The sequence below is a fragment of the Seriola aureovittata genome, chromosome 5, assembly GCF_021018895.1.
Source record: "Seriola aureovittata isolate HTS-2021-v1 ecotype China chromosome 5, ASM2101889v1, whole genome shotgun sequence".
NCBI lineage: Eukaryota > Metazoa > Chordata > Actinopteri > Carangiformes > Carangidae > Seriola > Seriola aureovittata.
Genome location: NC_079368.1, coordinates 1,859,183 through 1,876,352, shown reverse-complemented (window position 1 = coordinate 1,876,352; position 17,170 = coordinate 1,859,183). Strand labels below are relative to the sequence as shown.

Below are 17,170 nucleotides of genomic sequence, written 5' to 3'. Positions count from 1 at the left end.
AGGTAAATATTATACTTCTTATTACTCAATCAAACAGATACTATATAAATACAGATTTATGACATTAAATGATGACATGATATGATGCATTCTTGATTAAACTAGCCAGCAGTATATAAAGTAGTTAAAGACAGCTGCATTAGATTCTCTTATCTAAGCATATGGACTGGAAGTATAGAGAAACAGCTAGCTTAGCTCTGTTCTAATATACCAAATAACACCGGTGAAGCTCATGTGATTTACTCCACTTATTTATTTAAAAACCTTTGGTTACTACTTGTACTTTGCACATTCAGGTTGCTAAAACAGAATATATCACACAGGGAGAAAAGATTCTTTCCAAGGTGTGTTGCAGGAGACTCAAGGTGTGATGTGGATGAAAGCTTGTGGCCAAGTGGCATTTATGAATACATTTTTTATTTGTTAATTGGAATAGCATTTGTGAAAATCCACAAGCATGGAATTGAGTTTCAAAAATTGAAAACTCATTCACAAGTGCCTGTTTGAAAGTTGCAAACGAGAGATATTCACATTTTTCATTTATTTGTAAATGAATTGAACCTATTCAAATACATTCATATGTTTTTATCGTGGAATTTGTGTATTGGCAGGTCTGTTTTGTATTTTCCAGATATTTTTGAATTAACAAATTCATTTTTTGTATTTGTGGAAACACACAGATTGTGAATCTGTTCCCACATAATGTTGAGACAAATCTACCTCCATACACTTGAGCTAAATTTCAAGTGTCATAGCAAAGGGTCTGAATACTTATATCAATGTGATATTTTAGTTTTCTTTTTCATAAATTTGCAAAAAGTCTAAAATTCTGTTTTCACTTTGTCATTACAGGTTATTGAGTGTAGATTGATTGAATTGAATTCATTGGGCTACTGACTTTCAGACTAAATCCAAATCTGCACACAATATAGCAATGTTCCATTGTTGCGAGATGCTAATAGATAATGTTATACCACTGCCTTTAGTAGTTAGCTTCATATGGCTTTAAAGGTGTAGTGTTTAAGATCTGACCAGAATTTTAGTTAAAAATGTTCAAAAAATGAACTAACACTATCAACAGCATGTGAAGGAGCCACAGTGATAATGTCATGACCAAGACCTCCATCTATTGTATTTCAGAGATATTTACTAATTTGAGCATACAAACAAACTAGCTGTGTCCCGAACCGTGTTGTAATGCCACTTTATGACACTAGATGTTGTGTGAGTCAGTTTAGCATCGAGTCCGCCCACAGTCCCGCGACGAAGAAAAACTTCCTCCAGAGCTTGAAGTAACACAACAGCTCCCGACTAAAAAAAAAAGCTCCTGACTAGCATCACAGATACGCAGAGATGGCTGAAGTGCCTAGAAAGCGTTCTTTATCTCCATCCCGAAGACTGCTCCGACAAGAAACCACGTTCAACTGCAAAGAAAAGAAGAAAACAAGAGTAAATCTTGGTGTGGCTTCCCGCCGCTGGAGACAGCGGTGAGTAACATCTAATGTTGGTCTGTAGTGAAAAGTATAATTAGTACAAATGACAAACCATACTGACAAACATTTCAAGTGGCATAAATGTATGATTGATGATGTCGACAGAAGTTTTAGCGATTTAGTAGAATTTAGCCTGTTCCAGAACCAACAGGTTCAGATCTGCTTCTTCCCCTCAGCTGTCACCCTGCTCCACTCTGCACCACTCGTCTATCCCACTGTGATTATATCAGAGCCACAGTGTATACATGTTCATACTGCTGATTCATAATAATGAATATTTATACCACAGTTGTACCACTGTCTAATTCATATTTATTATTATTATTGTTATTTATTGTAGACACACAGCAGACCTAACATGTTTGAATATAAAGAACTTGTATGATCTAAACTAATTGTCCTCTCACATGTTTGTCTGTATCAGGACCAGAAGTCCAGTCCAGTCCTCCCCAGTGTTGGACCAGCACCTGCCTTTTCTTCTGTGTCTGGCCTCATCAACCATCAACAACCACATTACAGTAACACCTCAGAGTATTATCCCTGCACAGAACACATATTGTCTATACTGTGATCTTCTGCACATCCTGCTCAGCAGGAGTTTTGTCAACACTTTTGTACATAGTTTTTTCATAGTTTTATTTTTTTAATATGTGTATCTATGTATATTTATCTTTTTGCTTGTTGCAGTATTTTACCTTTTTATTGTTATTTCCTGTTAATATGTTTATTGGATACTGCACTTCTAAGTAAAAACCTACCTGGCAATAAACCTTATTTTCTGATTCTGCCTTTGTGATGATGTCATCATCCCTTCCTCATGCTGCTGTAGCCTGACACCCATGTGTCATGCAGTATTCCCTTGTCTTCATATTTTTATAGGTAAATAAAAAAATACTGTTTGTACTACAAGTACTCATAATTTGTTTCAGTGCTATCAACAATTTTAACTATTAACAATAAATGCACATATAAATAATAAATTATAAGGAACATGGGGAAAGATCGTCAGAAATATTGGATTTCTGGGGATACCGATATTAGGGAGTTAAAAAATTCTGATATCGATATATCGGCCGATATTTATATATTAGGGCTGGGGAGACATGTCGATTTATGTAATGTTGTCGACGCGTTGCAAGGAGGAAGTAAGATGGCTGCGCATTGTCAGAGCATGGACACCGAAGAGCAAGCTGAAGCGAAAGAACATTGCCCATGATCATCATGGGTGTGGGAATATTTTGAATATTTTAAGCAGAGACAGAACATCATGGTGCTCTGCAAGCTCTCCAAACTGGAAATGGCCTATCACAGCATTACTACCGCCATGCTGGAGCACTTGAAGCGGAAGCATCTCGGGGCAATTTCTCAAAATGGCAGCGGGAGCAAGACGGCACTGTAAGTCCAGTTTACCCCCCCCTTCCCCCAAACATAATAGATATTTGGATTATAAACACGAGGAATGTGTTGGTGTTTGAAGTAATTGATTTGCTAATGTTAAATATTTGTCCCCCTCTGCATCACTGCTGCTGCTGTTAAACGTAACGTTACATCATCTCACATTGTTATTCGGCCGTTTTACATTTGCTCTTTTCTCCATAAGCCATGTTTAAGAAATGAAATCCAGTTCAGGGAAACTGTTGCAATTACATACAGTGAATTGTTTAATCGATGTATGTATTATTAGTATAACACAGCAGTGAAAAATTATAAAAGATTTTAAAATACGACACTTATATATATTCCCATATGCTTTATGTGTCTGTTTTGCAGGACTGGACAAAGCACTGTGGATGACTTTTTCCACAAAAGGAGCCTAAATCCATCCCAGATGTCTGCTGAGCTTCCTAACAGCATCTTACAGATGATTTTTAAAGACACGAGACCCCTTGCTATTGTGGAGGGTCAAGGCTTTCATGAGATGGTCAACACATTTCATTCAGGATACACACTTCCCTCCAGGTGCCACTTTAAGGATCTGATTGAGAAGAAATATCAGGCTGGTGAAAGCAGTTGATTCAAGACGTACCTGTAAGATGGAACAGTTCCTATTACATGGTGAGTCGCCTCTTGGAGCAGCAGTGAAGCTTATGTAACAGTCTCTGCTCTACCTCCACTGGTAAAAGGCCTCCAGAAGTCCACACAGAAAACCTCCTTTGAGTCTGCTTCTGTCAGCTCTTTCCAAACAGCTGCAAATTCAGAGACAGTGTGTGATTGCTGCTGCCCTTGACCCCAGGTTTCGCAAGCTGAAGTTCCTGCCCTCACATGAAGCCCTAAAGGTGCAAGTAAAACTTCAGGCTCTTCAGCTTCAACAGGCAAGTGTGGAGCAGGATGGCCCAGCCAGGGCCAAGACACAAGTTTCAAAGAGGAGGCAAAGGCCTGTGCTGGATGAGATGCTGGGCTCAGACTCAGAGGAGCACAGCACTGAGGAAGACAATAACCCGGAAGAAGAATGTGTGAGGAATGAGGTACTCATGTATTTTGGAATGAATGAAGAATGTATTGCAACGGATAAGAGCGCACTCCAATGGTGGAAGGACAATGCAGCTATTCTGGCTAAATCATACCTATCTGCCCCTGCCACATCTCCTCCATCTGAACGCCTCTCTTCAGCTGACAAAAAAACAAGAGCACGCCTGACCTCGGAGCACGTGGACCTGCTCACTTTCTTCCACCGCAATGCCTAACTATATTACAGGAAGGGAGCAGGAGGGAGGAAAATAGAGAAAGATGGAGAAGAGGAAATAAGGAGGGAGGGAGAGGAAGGGAGAAGGAGAGGAAGAGGCGGAGTAGGAGGGAGGAAGGGAGAGAGAGAAGGATGGGGGAGGAGGGCAGGAGGAAGAGAAGAGTAGGGAGGGAGGGAGAGAAGGAGGGAGGGAGTGAGGGGAGAGAAAGAAGGGGACATTGTGTATGTGCTTGGGGTTGTTTGTTACTGAGAGTTGATTAAACTACTAGTTTTGATAATTCCTGTTTCAAAAAGTTTAGGTTACTCAAATTGCACTATTTTTACTGTAAGTTGATTTTCTCATAGACTGCTAAACTAAAGTGTTTAGGTATTCCTCCAGACTTGAATTTTACTTTGTTTTTCATTATTTCAATATTTTGTTGTTGCTAAATGTAGATTACATTGCACTATATCATATATTTATTATTGATATTAATCAAGTAATAAAATATAATAGATTAATTGAAAAAGTAATTAAATAAAAAAATAGTCGTTAGGTGCAGTCCTAATCTATATAAACACTTCTGAAAAAGACATGTGATGACAGCAGGCTATTTTACAGTTTAACAATAAACTTTATTGTCCAGAATGACATCAGTGCACTGAAACGGTAAACTTCACTGGGAGTTAAATAAAATAACTATAAAAATAAAGTCGTCAGACTGATAAATTGGTCGGGCTCTACTATGTAACTTCATCTCCTCAAGATTTTAGTTTTTGGCTGGGCTAAATTACATTACAGCAAATAAACTATTATATAGATTATAATAGACTATAAAATTATTACTAAAGGAGGCAGAGGAATAACTAGACATAAGACACACTGAGCGAGAGGGCAGGAGAGAGAGAGAAGTCATCCGTAACAAGGCTTCATACTAACGACTATGACCAACTTTCCATATCAAACAGAGACACTTTTCACATTTGGGCTTAGTCCGTGCTGTGATGACCCGTTTGAGTCCAGCCTGTGGCCCTTTGCTGCGTATTGTCCTCTCTCTCTCTCTCTCTCTCTCTCTCATGGTGGCTGAAATAAAGACAAAAGCCTAAAAAAATAACTTTAAGAGTCTGTAACTTTCTCTCTGATCATTTTACAGTAAATCCAGCTGAAACCACAGCTCAGTCTTTGTGTCTTTCATTTCATTTCATGTGTTTGGTGATTTTGTCAGACAACGTCATAGTCCAGACATAGACTAGGTTTAGGTTTAGACTCTGGTCTTGTTAATCTACATTTTAGTCATATCAATATTGCACAGTGTGTCACAGTTAGTGTTGATGTTGATGCTGTCTCATCATCATCTCATTGACAAAATGAACAATATGGCTGGGGACCTTCGTTCCCCCTCTCTCTCCGCCATGTTTACTGCCTGCCTCTCTACTGCTGTCAAATAATGGCAAAAAGAAAAAATAGGGTTTGAAAAAGCAACCTCAGTAGTTTGATGTGTGTTGCCAGTTGTAGAAGACTGTAACCTTAAATTGGTTGAGTAGGTAGGTGGAGGAGTACAATTGCCAGCAGGTATGGAGATATTTTAAGATAAGAATAGAATACTGCAAGCTCTGCTAAACTGCCAAGAGTACAGAGTGAAAAACAGCTCTTTTAACACAGGAAATTTGATAAAACATCTAATGAACCAACATAGTGCAGTGTTAAAGACAATGATAGCAGTCAGAGACAGCAATTACCTACTTTTCAAGAAGAGAGTATGTCCAGAGACAACCCATGGACAGATCATGGGTGATGTGCTCACTTCTCATGGTACTTACTAGAAGTCTAATGGTGGTTTTGAGAAGACCAAACAAGAATGTTACAAGTGGATTGATTGTGGATTTTACTCCTCAGAGAGTCGTACTACAACAAAAGCAATTTCACAGCTCACATATCAACCAAGCAGTGGTGCGTTTGATGTTCTGTTTCAGACTTTTAAACAAAGATACAAGGAGGCAAAGTAAATTTATTTATTCTCCCAAACATGAAATAAAAAAGTGAGTTCTGAGACAAAGTACATGATGCTTTGCAAAACAGCCAGCCATGGGAAAGCCCTCTGAGTTTTGGATACTTGTCTTCCAGAGTCCTTACTATCTAAATGTAGAAACATTAAGAAAATGTCAATGCATAGGCATATATTGCATCAATTGAAAATTGGCTAATGAAACAATGTGAGTTGTCAGTTATATACTGTTATGATATTGATAGTCTGTGTTGAACATAACTTCCAAAACTTAGGTGAACATATAACTGTGCTCTATTCCAATCTTTAAGATATTCCTAATAATCCTTAAGATATTCAGTGCTGACAACGGTAACATTCATCACAATAAGAAGCAGGGCTAGGGCTGCACACTAACACCCTGAGTGGTCAGCAGCAGGTAGAGGGATGGCTGAAAGCTTCCACCTTACTTTTGTGTCTCATCGTAAATCAGTTTGTTACAACAGCATGTTTCCTGTCAACTTATTATCGCCAAATGAAAAAAACAGGTCTATGTTGAAATAGCTGTAGTTCATTGCTGTTTGTCTTTAATAACCGAAGCTTGGACAATAAATACAAGAATGTATCAGCTGTACAGACTCAACTGTCTTTTGCAGACTGAACAAAATCATTGATTCGCTATAACTCAAAAGTCCTTTTATCTAATAATTTAGCTGATTCTGTACAGGCATGCTGCATAACACGCTACAAAACACATGCATTGTTGCATGTGAATAAATGCTGAGCAGGTACAAGTGACCAGAGGTTTGAATGAAAATGGCAAGAGAAAAAGATCTAACATTAAATTCTTGCAATTCACTGGACATGAGGTTTCATAAAATGGTTTAATGATTAGGAACATTAGTCAGTCATACTGTATTTACGGCCTTTGTAGTCACCGTATCTTAACCTAGCTACACACTACAATGTAACTGATCAACCCAACTGCCCAACACTAACTGGAAGCAACAAGAATCCAAGTCCAGAGTTGGTGGCCTATACCGTGTGAGTAACCAGTCTGTCCATCAGTTTTTACAGAGTATGTCTTAAGAATATACTCCTCCCATAAACTGTGTGAACCGTTTGACAGTAAAGAGATAAAGCATCAGAGGAGGCAGCATCTGGAGAGGGAAGGGTGTTGATTAGTAAGGTGGTGTAGCAGCTGAACCTCCGGCACACACAGTTCCTCAGTGGTATTGGCAGGCCACTGTTCCTCTACAACAAACTCCTCATCCAACCGAGGGAACAAGGTGTCAGTTACCCACATCATTAAAAATGCAAGCAAGACATGCATCAATGAGAGTTCTGCTACAGTTCTACAGATACCAAGAGAGATCTAGAGATGCATGAAAATGACATGTTGGCCAGCTCAGCCGTACCAAAGCTTAAACATACAGTTGGGTGATTGGGAAAGTTGCAGCACAAAAATAGGGTTTCTATAAGATACCAGTAAAGATGAAGATGGTAAGGCTGCCACATACCGTGCATGTGGACAGAAAAAATGTAGTGCATAAATTATTGACTGATATTATGAATTTCTTTTGTGTGAGTCTTTACATGAAACTTTAATGCAAAAAGACTTCCTTTATACCATGGTGCTCCTGCTGAAAACTGCAGTTTGACTGCAGTTTCTTGTTGCTTCCTCCTGACAGCAGTGCTCTGCTAAAACTTCATGTATTGGCTCTCCATCCACAGTTTATGGTTATTCCATCCCTGTTTGAATAAGGCAAGGTGCCTCTGAAGCTGGGGTAGGAAATTCCACTGGAGAGCATATAGATCAACTTCACTGTCTGGGTTCAGTAGTCCTTCAGGATCCTAGAATCATCCCTCTCTGTTTCTGGTCTGGTCTTTTTCTTCTGTGTCCTCTGAATATGCATTGAGTATTTCGATGAAACTGATTGAATTTGAAATGGAGAATGATGCTACCATCATGACTACAGCCTCAAAAACTTTAGTCTTACCCTCTCTGCCAGTTCAAAAAATGTCAAAATTGAAAAAACATTATTTCTCAACAGATGTATTACATGCAGGAGTGTAGCATTACATTTCAGACCCATTAGTTCAAAAGTTTCGTCATTCTATGATCTTTTATTGGTCAGCAAATAGTGCACTATGATATGGCGTAAAAACTGGGCTATAGGCCTATCTCCTGCAGTGAGGAGATAAGATCTAAGTTGGGCCACTGGAAGGTCCATTGGGCATCCCTGTCTGTAAGCAAGTGTAGGGGCCTGCAGGAAACAGGGGACTTGGAGCGGTGGAGTGACGAGCTGCAGGTATGAAAGCTTCTTCAGTTCTGACTGACTGGTTGGGAGTACCAGGTATTTAACCTCTTGTACAGTCAATAACACCTTGAGAGTTGTTGAGGTCACGTGCGAGTTGTTGACCCACCCGGCCAACGTGAGTCGTGAGGGTCACGAGTAACTCTGTGAATGGGTGTTAAGGTGCTTGGGGAAGGATCTCAAGACCACATTGTAAGTGGTTGATAAATGGTCGTTCCAGATTGATGTAGATGTCTTCTTTCACTCCTCTTTCAAACCGTAGGTCCTATCTGGGTAAAAATGTTTACACTGCTGTCCTCAAATGTGACACTTGTCCTTCAGATGTACTGTGGGTGAACTGCTGAGTCCTGACTGAGGACTTGAATCACTTGTGAATCGACTGTTTTGTTTCCCAATTGTACAGGTCCATTATTTTTGCATTGAACAGTGTACTGTACATTGACCTGCTTATGCATGGACCTTTTGTCTGTAGGATGGACAAGCTTCTGCCTCAGTGTGTTACTGGGCTTGCACAGGGCTGCAGTGTTTGTTAAGCTTTTCCGATACTTCTGTATACTACAGATACTATGGCATCATAAGAAAAAACAATGTTGTTGTGTTTTTTGTCCATTTATGTCCTATTTTTTGGTAGTTTCAAGAATCCCTCTATTCTCGTGTCTTATTACCTGACTGACACACCTAATATCTGAAGCAATGCTGTCAACACCCTTTTTTTGATGGTGTTATTCTGTCAAGAGCTCCCATGGGCCAATGAAGGGCTGATGATGCAGGATGACACCGCCAAAATGATGAAGGAGTTCGCTGTCACTCCATATGACTTCATGTTCACAGCTTTTGGTGGTTTGTAATTAGTCAGTGTTAACATTAAACCAGATAATAACTAAAAGGCAACAATGGATAGTTTGTGTTCTTTGGTCCAGACCAAGTTAGCCAGTGGTGGGCAGTAGTGTCGCTAGATGTAGCAGCATTGCTAGTTTAACTGCAGTGGCAAGAAAAAGTAAGTGAACAATTTGGAATTACTTCCATTTAAGTATAAACGTGTCCTTAAATATGGTTATTTAAGATCAAACACAATCTGTTTTAACACACAATTCATTGTATTGTTCTTGTCCTCAACTAATGGCATCAACCAAAGCTAACTGGAGTCAGGATTTATCAAACCTGGAGTCCAGTCAATGAAACGAGATTGGAGGTGTGGGTTACAGACAGTTTGACTTCTGAAAAACACTCAAACATTTTGAGTTTGCTGTTTAAGAAGAAACATCAGCTGATGTGAACCATGCCTCACAAAAAGAAGAGATCAGAAATCTCAATCAGTCCACAGTCAAACTGTCTATAAGTGGAGATGATTTAATTCTGTGGCTACTCTCCCTTTAAGTGGACGTCTCTGACTCTGAAGGCACAACTCAGACGCTCAGTAATGTAAAGAAAGAAGCTCAGAGTAAAGGCTTGAAGGAATCACTGGAACTGGTTAACATCTCTGCTCATGAGTCCACCATGCAGAGATCATGGAGCATGGTTCCATGGTGCATGGTGTCATGCCACAGACACCACAGAGGAAACTGTTTCTGTCCAAAAAAACATTGTTGCTCCCTTGAGATTTATAAAGAGCACCTTTACACTCCACAGTGCTGCTGGTTCATTAAAATGTTTAATGAACTGATGAAACTCAGGTTGACTTGTAGGGAAAAACATGCAGCACTATGTGTGGTGGAGAAAGGCACTGCATACTAACATCCCAATATCATCATCCCAAAGGTGAAGCAGGGTGGAGGGAGCATCATGATTTGGGGCTGATTTGCTGCCTCTGGGCCTGGACAGAGAGGGACCTTAATCCAGTAGAGATGCTGTGGACTTACCTGAAGAGAAACGTTCAAACCAGATATCCTAGGAATATGTCTGAGCTGAAGCACAGTGTAACGGTTGTGATCAATAAAGACACAAAACATTATAATTGTTTGTGTTATATTAGTTTAGAGATAGTGTGTTTGTCTACATTAGATGACAATCAGATCACATTTTATGACAAATCAGTGCAGAAAATCAGGTAATTCCAAAGGGTTCACTGACTTTTTCTTGCTACTATACATTTCTCAGAAGTATGGTGATAATGTCAGTTTTCTGAATCATACTTTTTCGGTAGCAAAGCTCTTTTATTGATCAAATAGTGAGGTAGTGTTCACACCAGCTACTTTTTCGCGAGCATTTCTGAGGCTCAAGCTAAGGATGACTGTGTGACGCTGCCATCGTACAATGACGTATGAGCAAAACCACTTCTGCATGATGGGACATCATGTAGCAATCCTTGGGCATTTTTTTAAACTAAGTATCTGTTTGACTGACTGAGTTATATTGACGACTGTGGTAGCACTGACTTGGCATGAAGCTGGTTAAATTTAAATAGACAGATAAATAAAAAACTACCTTCTGATGTAGTAAACTAATTTTGCTATGTTTGTGTAGCTTAGCTTGCTACATTCCCTTCTGGATTAGCTTCAGTGTAGTGAGGAGTCACTGTAGCTTAGCTCGCTACACTTTCCAAGTAGCTTGCTCATCATTGAAATGAACCAAAATAGAGGTGCGAAAGCTTATTCAAGTTGTTAATCCATTGTTAATATAAAACATGAACCAATCACAGCTTAAGAAATGTTATTATAATTTCTTTGAAAAGTAGTGATCAAAACACAGAAGACCCTGAAGACTGCAGAGAGCTTTAAAATGAAGAGAGAAAGGAAAATAAAGAAACCCAACAGGAAAGGAGAAGAGTGGATAAGAGAAAGACACAGAGGAAGCTTAAGACATGGAGGGGTGGAAGGATACAGCTGCTGACTGATAAGGGAGCGTGCAAATCTGTATCAGAAGGTTAACTGACAAGCTAAATGAATTATAAATGCTATCTGTAAAGTCTAATAGACTAGCAGCTGGTTCACTGAGGCCTGGCACTGGAGAGGAGATGATATCAATAAATCCTGTGAGGTAAGCGTGCTGCTGCTCTTCCTCTGGAGGGCTCTTAGTTTTTAACATTTCATCATGACTCCTCATGGTGTGGGATTTCTGGATTCTGTCTAAAATGTGTGAATTTAGAAAGGTTAGTTTCTTGTACTAAAATAAGCCAAGATGTGTTTTGTTTAAACATATTTTATGATTTTAAATTTGCATTCAAAAACTTAACCCTCCCTCAAATCAATTCCTAGAGAGAGTGGTGTATGAATATGAAAAACATATATAATGCTTGATATATTCAATACAATAAAATGTACAGGACATTATATTATTATATCATTTTATACTCAATACCCCATGATGACAATGTAAAAATTGAATTTTAGAAAATTAATTTCACCACTAGGGAAAATTATATTTTAAACATTAAAGGTGGAGTACAGTAAGCAGTAATGGAGAAAGACTGTTGATAGGTGAAATCTCTTTAGTGCCCACGAATGGTTGCTGAACTTTTGTATTGCAACTCGAATTGGGTTTGTTAATAATTTTGACCATTTCTGGACCTGAGGGGACCCGTACAAAAACCTTCATCCAAACTATAGAAGCACCAGACTGCTAACCAAAAACATTGTCCTCTGTTTGCAGAGCCTGTGATATACGATATATGTGAGAGGATAGGTTGCACCAGTAATATTCCCCACTCCAATGATTCACAGAATGCTTCCCTATCCCATCCCATCATATCTATTCGAGTTGTTGAAGGTGGCCGATCCCATTCTATTACACCAAAAACCGTACACAGGTCAGCCAACCATCAAAATCTGACTCAAATGAATTGCTCTCTCTTATTTTTACTGAAACTTGGCAGGACTCTTAGTGGTACTTTTACACTAACTGATGCATCACTGCCTAATTTCAACTTTTTCAATGTTTTTAGATCTGACAGGAAGTGGAGGTGTAGTAGCACTTTTTTTCTGAGATGTTTTTATGCAAACAGCTCACTTTTGGTGAGCTCATTTCATTTGACTACCTCGCACTTACCCTGAAATGCACAACCCCTGTTATTAATTATTTATAATAGTGTTTCGACCCCCAAAACCAACTAGCACTTTTATTGATGAATTTAATGACCTATTGACCCAAATTGTTTCAGATTTTCATTTTATATTATTTATATTTCTGGTGATTGTAATATCCTGGAGATTACTACTCTAAAGAGCTAAATAACCTGATAGAGGCCTAAGGTTTTTCTCAGCATATAACTGCACCCACTCATAACCTGGGCCATGCATTAGATGTAGTTATGTTCAAAGGAGTCAATGTATTTTCTGAGTCAGTAATTGATGTTGCCTTATCAGACCATTACAGCATTTTCTTTGAAATCTATCTTATCAGTCTGTAAGGGTCACCTCAACCAAAACTATTCAGAAACGGTACCTAGCTGCTAATTCTACTATTAATAGATATATTAATAATATTTTTGCAACCAAATTCTGTAATGCTGTAACACCTAATGTGACATCCTGTGATGGAATGTTAAATGCCTTTAATCTCTGACATTGCTCCCATCAAAATAAAGTGTCATGGCCATATAAATCCATGGCTAGTAGATTAATTGCTAAGGAGGATGAAAAGGGACTGCAGGAGAGCTGAGCCTAAATGGTGTAAAACCAAGCTTTTAGATAATCTCAAAATTCATAAAATTTTGAAAAGCAAGACAAGCATATTTTAAAAATATAATAATAATATACACAATCCAAGGTATCTCTTTTCCACCGTAGACAAACTTTTTAATAATTCCAGAGCCTCAATTCCAGGTGAATTTATTTCTACTCATAAATGCGAGGACTTTGCAACATTCTTTCAAAACAAGATAATGACTATCAGGACAAATATTCCCATAATCACTGATGCTCCTCCTACCCTGCCTCCCTCTAGGAGGTTTACCAGGGATTTGCATCTTGATGAATCCTCTACGGTCTTCACCATTGGCATGGAGATGAGTAAGCCCTCACTCTGGAGAACATTCCTTACTCACTGTGCAGTCATAAAGTGGATGATGGATAAACCCAGTTGTTCAACAACCTTTGACATCTCTCTGACCTCTTCTTCACCTTCATAGTCATTTCTTCACTCATCACACTGACACACAACTCCTCAATCTGAATGGCAACTCTCGTCTCTCAGTCAGCTGAAGTGTGAGCTCTGCATGAACTAAAGTTGAAACAATGCTCAGCTGCCCAAAAAACATTTAGTCCAAGTGTCCAGTGACATCTGAACCCTTGCAGTCTGGGCACTATGTGATAAAAGGGCTACATCTCACACACAGTTCTTTCTATATTGATGTAAAACTACTCAAATTAAGGCTGAGCCCTGGCACTTTAATGGAGTGTTCTTTTATTATTTCATATTGAATGTGCTGCAGCACAGAGCCTGAAGAACTAAAGATGTATAACTCTCCAAATACTTGTGGTCAGGACTGTGTTTGAGAATTTATGGCCTGCAGGAGCATTAGTGAGGTCCAGCACTGATGTTGGGAGATGAAGCCGGGTTCACAACTCCCCAGTGTGGATCAGGTCAGGGCACTGTGCCGGCCAGACTACTCCTTCCACCAAACTGGAAAAAACCCATTTCTTTATGGACCTGCTTATGCAGAGCAGCACAAGGGGGTGTCCAAATAGTTTTGGCCATAGTCATCAATCATGTTGTAGAAATTAATACATTTTTATCCTTCATTTTTGATAAATTCTAGATAACCCTGAATACTAGGTGATCAAACTATAGTTACATAAGTTATTGATCAGAGGAAGTTAGCAGGTCAACGTTTACACACAGGCAGGCAGTGATCTTATTGTTTTAGGTGTCGGGTTAAGCTTTATATCATTGATGGGTCCCCACAATGATAGGGGTACAAAGGTGTGTGTATGTGTGTGTGTGTGTGCACGTAAAAAATGGTAGGAGGATTTGTGAGATTGTTATTGCTGAGATAAAAACACTCACTCACACAAACACACGCACACACACACACACACACACACACACACACACACACACACACACACACAATTAATCAACTGCCAACATTAAACTACAGGGCAGACAATCTGCTCACACATGCCCAGTGTATGTGAATGGTCATGTGATATGTGTTTTTAGGTGTGATGGTCTGGACGGAGATCGTTTTCGTTTTAAAATGCTGTTTTAAAATGCTGTTTTAAAATGAAAACATATCAGTGTGGACGTAGCCTGAGTTCAATGGAACATGTGGAATAACATCTGCAGGAGGTGAAGGGGAGTGTCAGACAACTCTCCACAAAGTATTTAGACATGGTTATAACTTGTCCCAGATGTCACTTGTGTAAATCAATACCAAGAATTTGACCTTTGTGTGTGTGTGTGTGTGTGTGTGTGTGTGTGTGTGTTTGTGTGTGTGTGTGTGTGTGTGTGTGTGTGTGTCCCACACTCTCACACACACTCTGACTCTGTCAGCCTCAAACATTGGCTTCATTGTGACTCTGAATGTTGTGAATGGTGTCTCTGGTGTGCAGCACAGATGACAATCTGTAGATGATGAATAAATGGATGTGTGTGTGTTGGTGTCAGAGTGTGCCATGTTTGCATGTTAGAATAGCAGTGCATGTGTGAGTGTGTGTGTGTGATTGTGACAGTACAGTCTGTTGTTTTTCTTTGTAAGTGAATGTGTTTATTGAAATGTGGATGTGCACAAAGTTCTTATTAGCAAACTGTGACCTGAAAAACAGAAACTGTGTTTGATGTGTTGATGTGTAGACAGGGACGTCATTGTTGTTAACCCACTGGAACCAGTCAGAACTGCTTTTCAGCCCTCTGCATGTTTTTGTGATTTCATGTGGACGGAGCGAAGGAGGAAAACCCCCATTTTTATAAATATCCTTGTACGTTTGGACCATTTTCATATCGGCCTAATCTGAAAATGGTTTGATGTTTTTTGCATACATAGAGAATATAATCTTTTTGTGTGTTGAGTTTAAAATTCTTTCCCCTTGCTGTATTTAAGTCATTCTGTGTTGTAGCTAATAATGCAATAAGCAAGTGTGATGGAATTGAATTTGTGTGGCTGTAACTGAACAGCTCCAAGTTCTTTAGCTCAGCTTCACTCTTTCTATCTTTGAGTAGAGTTTTATACTGATACATGAATCTAGAACTGTAAACACACACCTGCATCAGAGCTGACCCGTTATACTGTCTTGATCCTAAAAGTTAAACCAGACCTGGAAGCCATTCAGGATGGAGAATCCTGTGAATGACCAGAGTTTGACGTGCGTTAATCCTGCAGTGGCCCGGGCCGGATACTTTAGCAAACACCAATTATAACAAAGCAGTTTTTTTCTTATTCTGAATCAAAAGCAAGCGAACATTCTGACATGTGGTTTAGTTGTGCACTTATGGTGAGCCAAATTCTACCGACCACGCCTGCTAGCAAAACAGAGCAGAGCAGTGCAGCAGGTACCTTCAGTTTAATACATTGATTATCAATTAATTAATAATGCCACACTCTAACCAACAATCTTATCATGCTTGTAATTTATAAATAAAGCTGTCTTATATAAAGTCAGATTTCATTTAAATATAAATGATCTCAGGTACACAATGACATTACATTGACTTTGTGAATGGAGCCTCCACCAGTAACGTCCTTTCAGTGCGATTAATCAGCCGAACTGATTAACTGGCCGACTTCTAGTATAATTAACATCGTATAGACACGAATCCACAGTGGCTGAAATGAAACAGCTGTCTGGTTCAGACTGATCGTTGACATCCCTCTTTGATGATGTCCTTGTCTTTGCTGTATCACGCTGCTCTGATGACTCAAAGTGTGAAACATGCATGAGTAAATCTTTGTGGCATGTTCTCTTTTAGAAACAACAATTTCATCTGTTCTTGTTACGACATGAGCAAAATGCTTGCACTTACACAGCCCTGCAAGATCTGGTATTAGACATTGTTTATATGGAAGAAGGTGATTCTGCCAGGGCCTTATGCGTCAGACTGCACAATATTATTGTCTTTGGAGACACTGTGTCAGATTAAGTGCCTGGAGTCATACATTCTTGCTGTCCTGGAACAGACTGACTGTACTGCTCCACCTGACATCACCAACAACAAATGTTTCCTTACGTAATCGGGGTTGTGGATAAAAGTAGAACTGGAAACACTCATCCACTCGCTGGTTGGTGAAAGTGGAGGGTGACTCATTTGTTTCATGACACAGGTAGCACTGGTAAAATGTTTGGTTCACTGACGTCTGGCGCCTGCTGGGAAGTAAATCAGGCTGACATCACCTCAGCTTGCTTCATTTATGCATCTGCTATCTTGGCATTTCCATTGTTTACAGGCTCTTAAACTCAGGAGTCTAATGTGATGTAATATAAAAAACAGACATTCAAAAGAGCCATGCAGGGACGCCTGCGTAGAGCTCATACCCTGCAGGCTCAGTCCTCACCGCAGTGGCCTGGGTTCCAATCCCACTCCGGTCCTTTGCTGCATGTCATCCCCTATCTCTCTCTTCCCTAACTGTCCTATCTCTCCCTCTCTCTCTCTCTCTCTCTCTCTCTCTCTCTCTCTCTCTCTCTCTCTCTCTCGCTCTCTCTCTGTCCATGGTGTAATATAGCCAAAAATGTCCAACAGCCTAAATGTGATTTATGAATGGCTAGTTTGGGCAGTCTGCTTGCTGTGTCCAGTTGAGTGGCCCGCTAATTAAAATTTTACCTACTGACCGTTTTTGTC

The 17,170-nt window shown here is 39.5% G+C and overlaps 1 protein-coding gene across 3 annotated transcripts in view; it reads left to right on the top strand.

The window, feature by feature from the left end:
• abca2 (ATP-binding cassette, sub-family A (ABC1), member 2) overlaps window positions 1-17,170 on the top strand; it is a 101,260-nt gene that overhangs the window by 5,834 nt on the left and 78,256 nt on the right. The gene's annotated exons all lie outside the window — the stretch shown is intronic.